Source organism: Salvelinus sp. IW2-2015, linkage group LG14 (assembly GCF_002910315.2).
Source record: "Salvelinus sp. IW2-2015 linkage group LG14, ASM291031v2, whole genome shotgun sequence".
Taxonomy (NCBI): Eukaryota; Metazoa; Chordata; class Actinopteri; order Salmoniformes; family Salmonidae; genus Salvelinus; species Salvelinus sp. IW2-2015.
Window position 1 is genome coordinate 53,343,282 of NC_036854.1, and position 7,528 is coordinate 53,350,809.

Consider the following 7,528-nt stretch of genomic DNA (forward strand, 5'->3'; position numbering starts at 1 on the left):
GTGTTCTGCCATGGCCGCGAGAGCCAGCATGATTCAATCCCTTGGCAGCGTCTGGGACTTTTTGGATCAGAGGGTGAGGGCTAGGGCCATTCCCCAGAATGTCCGGGAACTTGCAGGTGCCTTGGTGAAGAGTGGGGTAACATCTCACAGCAAGAACTGGCAATCTGGTGCGTCCATGAGGAGGAGATGCACTGCAGTACTTAATGCAGCTGGTGGCCACCTAGATACTGACTGTTATTTTTGAGACCCCCTTTTGTTCAGGGACACATTATTTCCTATCTGTTTAGTCACATGTCTTGTGGAACTTGTTGCAGTTTGTCTCAGTTATTGAATCTGTTTATGTTCATACAAATATTTACACATGTTAAGTTTGCTGAATAATTAACACAGTTGACGGTGAGAGGGCGTTTTCTATTTATTTGTTTGTTTGCTGAGTTTTAGGTACTTTTCATCGTCTTTTGTTATTATTGAATTGAACGTTACACGTGAACGTTATCAAAGACACGTTGTTTAGAAGATCAGCAGGACATTAGTTTCAACACTCGTCTCATTTACTCTGTAGGCTATTGAAATGGGAAAGATCCTCCTAGACGAAGCTTGGTCAGTAGCTGCCACCCCCCCCCACCCCCCCCCCGTCACTGACTGCACTGTCCCACAAGCTGTTTAACACTGACATAGAGAGGAAGGGACTTTCCTCATCGCAACTGGAGACTTGAAGACAGAACCTCACCAGAGGTAGAGGTGAGTCGTGTTAGACAGCAACAGAGAGCTGTACAGGTCAGACAGCTATATCTTTAAGAATAGAACCGTAAGATATAGGACAGAATAGCAATAGACGTAGATATAGAACAGAATAGAATAGACCGTAGATTAGAAGAAAGAATAGACCGTAGTTTATAGAACAGAATAGACCGTAGATATAGAAAGTAATAGAATAGACGTAAGTTATAGAAAGAATGACCGTAGATATAGAACGAATAGACCGTAGATATAGAACAGAATAGACCGTAGATCTAGATACGAATAGACCCGTAGATATAGAACAGAATAGACGCGTAGATATAGAACAAGATAGACGCGTAGATATAGAACAGATGCGTAGATATAGAAAGAATAGACGTAGATTATAGAACAGAATAGACGCGTCGATATAAGAACAGAATAGACGTAGATGTAGAACAGATAGCCGTAGATATAGACCAGAATAGAACGTAGAGTATAGGAACAGAATAGAACGTAGATAAGAAAGAATAGACCGTAGATATAGAACAGAATAGACCGTAGATCTAGAACAGATAGACGTAGTTTTAGAATTTAGAATAGAATAGACCGTAGGATCTAAACAGAATAGAATAGACCGTAGATATGAACAGAATAGATAGACCGTAGTTATAGAACAGAATAGAATAGACCGTAGTTATAGAACAGAATGAATAGACCGTAGTTATAGAACAGAATAGAATGACTGTAGATTAATTGAACAGAAATAGAATAGACCGTAGTTATAAGAACGAATAGAATAGAGCCGTTTATAAGAAGAATAGAATACGACCGTAAGATATAGAAAGAATAGACCGTAGATTATGACAGAATAGAATAGTAGTATAGACAGAATAACCGTAGATATAGAAAGAATAGACCGTAGATATAGAACCAGAATAGGACGCGTAGATTCTAGAACCGAAAAGACCGTAGTTATAGCATAGAATGAATAGACCGTAGATCAGAACAGAATAGAATAGACCGTGATATAGAACAGAATAGAATAGACCGTAGTTATAGAACGAATAGAATAGACCGTAGTTATAGAACAGTTAATAGAATAGACGTAGTTTATAGAACAGAATACGAAATAGACCGTAAGTTATAGAAACAGAATAGACTAGACCCGTAGATATAGAACAGAAATAGAATAGTAGCATATAGAACAGAATAAACCGTAGATATAGACAGAAATAGACCCGTAGATCTAGAAAGAATAGACGTAGATATAGACAGATAGACCGTAGATGTAGAAGAATAGACGCGTAGATTATAGAACAGAATAGACGTAGATATAGAAAGAATAGACCGTAGATATGAACAGAATAGACCGTAGATATAGAAACAGAATAGACCGTAGATCTAGAACAGAATAGACGTAGTTATAGAAATAGAATGGAATGACGTAGATCTAGACCAGAATAGAATCGACGTAGATATAGAACAGAAATGAATAGACCGTAGTTATAGAACAGAATAGAATAGACGTCAGTTATAGAACAGAATCGAATAGACCGAGAGAGTAGTTATAGAACAGAATAGATAGCTGTAGATATAGAACAGAATAGAATAGACGTAGTTATAGAACAGAATAGAATAAACGTAGTTATGAACAGATCAGAATAGAGCGTGTTATAAGAACAGAATTAGATATGACGTAGTTATAGAACAGAATAGACGTAGATTAGAACAGAATAGACCGTAGATATTAAGACAGAAAGAATCGCCGTAGAATATAGACAGAATAGACCGTAGATCTAGAACAGAATAGACGTGATAATAGACAGAATAGGCGCTGATATAGAAGCAGAATAGACCGTAGATATACGAAACAGAATGACCGTAGATATAGAACAGAATAGACCGTAGATCTAGAACAGTTTTTATTTTTTATTTTTTTTTTATTTCACTTTATTTAACAGGTAAGGCTAGTTGAGAACACGTTCTCATTTGCAATGCGACCTGGCAGTATAAAGCTAGCAGTGTGGACAGACAACACAGAGTTACACATGGAGTAAACAATAAAACAAGTAATAAACATGGAGAAAAAAAAAAGAGAATCTATATACAATGTGTGCAAAAGGCATGAGGTAGGCATAAATCGAATTAATTACATTTAGCAGATTAACACTGGAGTGATAAATCATCAAGATGAATCCTGTGCAAGAGAGATACTGGTGTGCAAAAGAGCAGAAAGTAAATAACATAAAAGCAGTCAGTGGGGGTGAGGTAGGTAAATTGGGTGGGTAAGTTTACAGATGGACTATGTACAGATGCAGCGATCGGTTAGCTGCTCGGATAGCAGATTTTTAAAGTTGTTGAGGAGATAAGGTCTCCAACTCAGGAGATTTTTGGCAATTCGTCAGTCGCAGGCAGCAGAGAAACTGGAAGGAAAGGCCGTCCATTTTTTTTTTTTTTTTTGAATTGTTTGAAAAAAAACAAAAAAACATTTCACTTCACCAATTTGGACTATTTTATGTATGTCCATTACATGAAATCCAAATAAAAATCTATTGAAATTACAGGTTGTAATGCAGCAAATAGGAAAAACTCGTTTCAGCAATGCGTGTTCCACACGCAGGMCAGGAACATTAACACTTTAAAGCTCTTCCTTTGTGATATATAGATTTTAGGGGAGAAAAAAGGCATAAGGCGTGTGTCGTTAATGTGGTCTAGTTGCATTGTAGCTAGCATAGTTTCAGTCAGTCTACTTCACATCAATGTAATTAGCTTAGGAAAGAGACTAATGAAACAATAGTTGTTTGGGGCTTTAATGGCCTATTGTCTAATGTTTTTATTCTTATTAGCTAGCTATTTTTATGTAGCGCTATGCTATTATCGGTATTTGGGCTCTATAATTAGCTATTTGGCTATTTTTCCATCAGAATAATTTGTGTTTTTTTACCTGAGGAAAATATAAGCTTACTGATCAAAAGATCCCATCCTGTCCTTCTCACTATTGCTTGAACCCTATGAATGTATTTTATTTTATTCAGTCCTGTTGAGGGAGTGGATTAGTGGTTGGACAGTATAGCTGTGTCACCTATTTAGTTTTCATATTACTGCCAGTTTATGGTTATGATGATCGTGTAGGATACGAGAGGAGGAGGAAAGGAGAGGGGGAGAGAAGTGGTGTGGAGTGGAGTTGTGCTGTGCTGTGCTGTGCTGTGCTGTGAGAGAGCCAGGGTCTTCTCAGGTGGCCCTAACTCAGCTGTGTGGGTTAGGAGTTTTTGTGATTTTGGGCTCCAGGCTCCTGGTTTATTTTCTACTGCCACCAGTCAGTCCAGCCTGTCTGGGTCTCCCTGTCCTGTTCGTGTGAATTAATGACGCTGTGCCTAACCAGCCGTCCCGTCCATAAATCACAGGGAAATTAGAGGGACACTCCAGCTACCCTGTTACGGGCCACGACGCTCCCTCTCTTCTACCTCTCCCTCTCCTCTCCTCTCCTCTCCTCCTGGTTGGCCGATTTATCATTTGGCTGCAGCATTAATAAACATAACTCCCAGGAGGCCCAGCTGTGATGGGACAGCTTCCCTCTTCTACCCCCTCCCCCGTTCCTTCTCCCCTTCTAACTCTCCACAAGTGGAGGCAGTCCCTCACCTAGGGTGCGGTTTTTAGGAGGTTTGTCATAGAGAGGTATGGGGGCATAGTTTGGGAGGGCGTGTCTTAGGTCAACCAGGGGGTAGAAGTTTGATTGAGGTGTGTGGTTATCGCAGGTGTGTGAGCTGCAGTGGTTGTGTGAGTACAACTGGATGATAGAACTGCGTCAGATTTCAAGGAACAAATTCCTCAAATGGCAAACATATTTCCAGAGATGTATATTGCGTGAGAGATTGCATGTATGTATGTGCGTAGGGGGATTTGTGTGTTTGTATGTGTGAGTGTGTGTTTGCCCCCCAACTCCCCTCTCTGAGACATTAAAGAGAGAGAGGCAGGTTTTCTAAAGAGGCCAGAGCAGAGACAATGTAGAGGGGTGTTCCTCCTCCCTCCTCTCTTGTTGTGTGTTGAACCATCAGTGTGCTCCTGTGTGGTGTGTGTGATGTGTACTGTGTGGGTGGCTGTGATGTGTGTGTGTGATGTGTGCATGGTGGGGATGTGTGCTGGTTGTGTGTGTGTGGGTGTGTGTGTTGTGTGTGTGTGTGTGTGTGTGATAGTGGAGTTCCTGGCAACTAGCCTGTGTTTGGAGCATGGAAGCTCCAGGAAGAGGAAGGGAGAGGAACACCCCCTACATTGTCTCTGCTCTGCCTCTTTGAAAACCTTGCCTCTCCTCTTTAATGTCTCAGAGAGGGGAGTTGGGGGCAAAACACACACTCCACATACAAACAAAACAACATCCCCTACGCACATAATACATGCAATCTCTCACACAATATACATCTCTGGAAATATGTTTGCCATTGAGCGAATTTGTTCCTTGAAAATCTGACGCAGTTTCTATCCATCCAGTTGTACTCACACAACACTCGCAGCTCACACACCTCGATAACCACACCTCAATTCCAAACTTCTACCCCCTGGTTGACCTAGACACGCCCTCCCAAACTATGCCCCCCATTACCCTCTATTGACAGAACCTCCTTAAAAACCGCACCCTAGGTGAGGACTGCCTCACTTGTGGAGAGTTAGAAGGGAGAAGGAACGGGGGAGGGTAAAGAGGGAAGCTGTCCCATCACAGCTGGGCCTCCTGGAGTTTCATGTTTATTAATGCTGCAAGCCAATGAGTTAAATCGGCCAACCAGTGGGAGGAGAGGATGAGGAGAGGTTAGAAGAGAGGGAGCGTCGTGCGCCCGTAAACAGAGGTAGCTGAGTGTCCCTCTAATTTCCTGTGATTGTGGACGGGACGGCTGGTTAGGCCCAGCGTCATTAATTCACACGACAGGACAGGGAGACCCAGACAGGCTGGCTGACTGGTGGCAGAGAAAATAACCAGGAGCTGGAGCCCAAATCACAACAAATACTCTAACCCCACACAGCTGAGTTAGGGCCACCTGAGAGACCCTGGGCCTCATCACACACAGACGACACAGCACAGCACAACTCCACTCCACACCACTTCTCTCCCTCTCCTTTCTCCTCTCTCGTATCCTCACGATCATCATAAACCATAAACTCGGCAGTAATATGAAACTAAATATGGTGACACGCATTACTGTCCAACCACTAATCCACTCCCTCAACAGGACTGAATAAAATAAATAATTCTAGGGTCAAGCAATAGTGAGAAGGACAGGCAGTGGATCTTTTGATCAGTAACTTAATATTCCCGTTGCTCTCCTCGCTAGGTGTTGAATAGCCGTGCTGACACCAACACATAGAGCGTCTTGTTGAAAAAATCTTCTGATGGAAATAAAATAAGCACATAATAGCTAATTATATAGCCCAGAATACCGATAATAGCAAGCGCTACATAAAATACCTAGCCTAATAAAATAAAAACATAGACAAATAGGCCATTAAACCCCAAACAACTATTGTTTCCATTAGTACTCTATTCCTAAGCTAATTACATTGATTGTGAGTAGACTGACAGAAATATGCTAGCTACAAGTGCAACTAGACCACATTAACGACACACGCCTTATGCCTTTTTCTCCCCTAAATCTATATATCACAAACGAAGAGCTTAAAGTGTAATGTTCCTGTCCTGCGTGTTGGAACACGGCATTTGCTGAAACGAGGTTTTCCTGATTTGCTGCATTACAAACTGTAATTTCAATAGATTTTTACTTTGGATTTCATGTAATGGACTACATACAAATAGTACAAATGGTGAAGTGAAACTGTTTTTGTATTTTTTTCAAACATTCAAAAAAAAAAAAAAAAACCGAAATGGTGCGGATGCACACTTTAGCTAGCCCCTAAATAGGATCTTGTAAACCACATTACCTCGAAGTCACATAATTAGTTAAATTTAAAGTCCACCTGTGTGCAATCTACAGTGTCAATGATCTGTCACAAATCTCAGGACAAATTCAGGCAAAAAAAGAAAGTCTCTCACCGTCAACTGTTTAATTTTCCAGCAACTTAACATGTGTAAATATTTGGTGATGAACATAAACAAATTCAATAACTGAGACAAAATTGCACAAGTTCCCACAGACATTGTGGACTAACAGAGATGGAATAATGTTGTCCCTGAACAAAGGGGTCCAAAAAGTAACAGTCAGTATACTAGTGTGGCCACCAGACTGCATTATACTGCCTATTGGCATCATCCTCCTCATGGATGCCACCAGATTTGCCGTTCTTGCTGTGAGATGTTACCCCACTCTTCACCAAGGACCTGCCAATTCCCGGACATTCTGGGGAATGCCCTAGCCCTCACCCTCTTGATCCAAAAAGTCCAAGACGTGCTCAATGGATGGAATCATTATGCTGGCTCTTCGTGGCCATAGCAGAACACTGACATTACTGTCTTGCAGGAAAGTCACCACGAGAACGAGCAGTGATGGCTGGTGCATTGTCATGCTGAGTCATGGGTCGGATAGAGTTCTGCAGGAAGGTACCACATGAGGGATGGAGAGTCTTCCTGTAACGCACAGCGACTTGAGATTGCCTTCAATGAACAAACAAGCTCAGTCGATGATGCTGTGACACACCGCCCCAACGACCATGACGACCCTCCACCTCCAAATCGATTCGCCTCCAGGTACAGGCCTCGGTTGTTCGGATCGGTGGGTAGGCAGGTTTACTCAAGCCTTGTATGGCTAGCAGTTCACTCTGTTATCGTGAACGTAAACGTGCGTGCAAACATTTGGTGTACATC

General features: G+C 41.7%; 1 protein-coding gene across 3 annotated transcripts in view; it reads left to right on the forward strand.

Annotated features, from left to right (window-relative positions):
- Positions 1 to 7,528, forward strand: part of LOC111973216 (transcriptional activator GLI3) — a 183,134-nt gene that overhangs the window by 144,919 nt on the left and 30,687 nt on the right. The gene's annotated exons all lie outside the window — the stretch shown is intronic.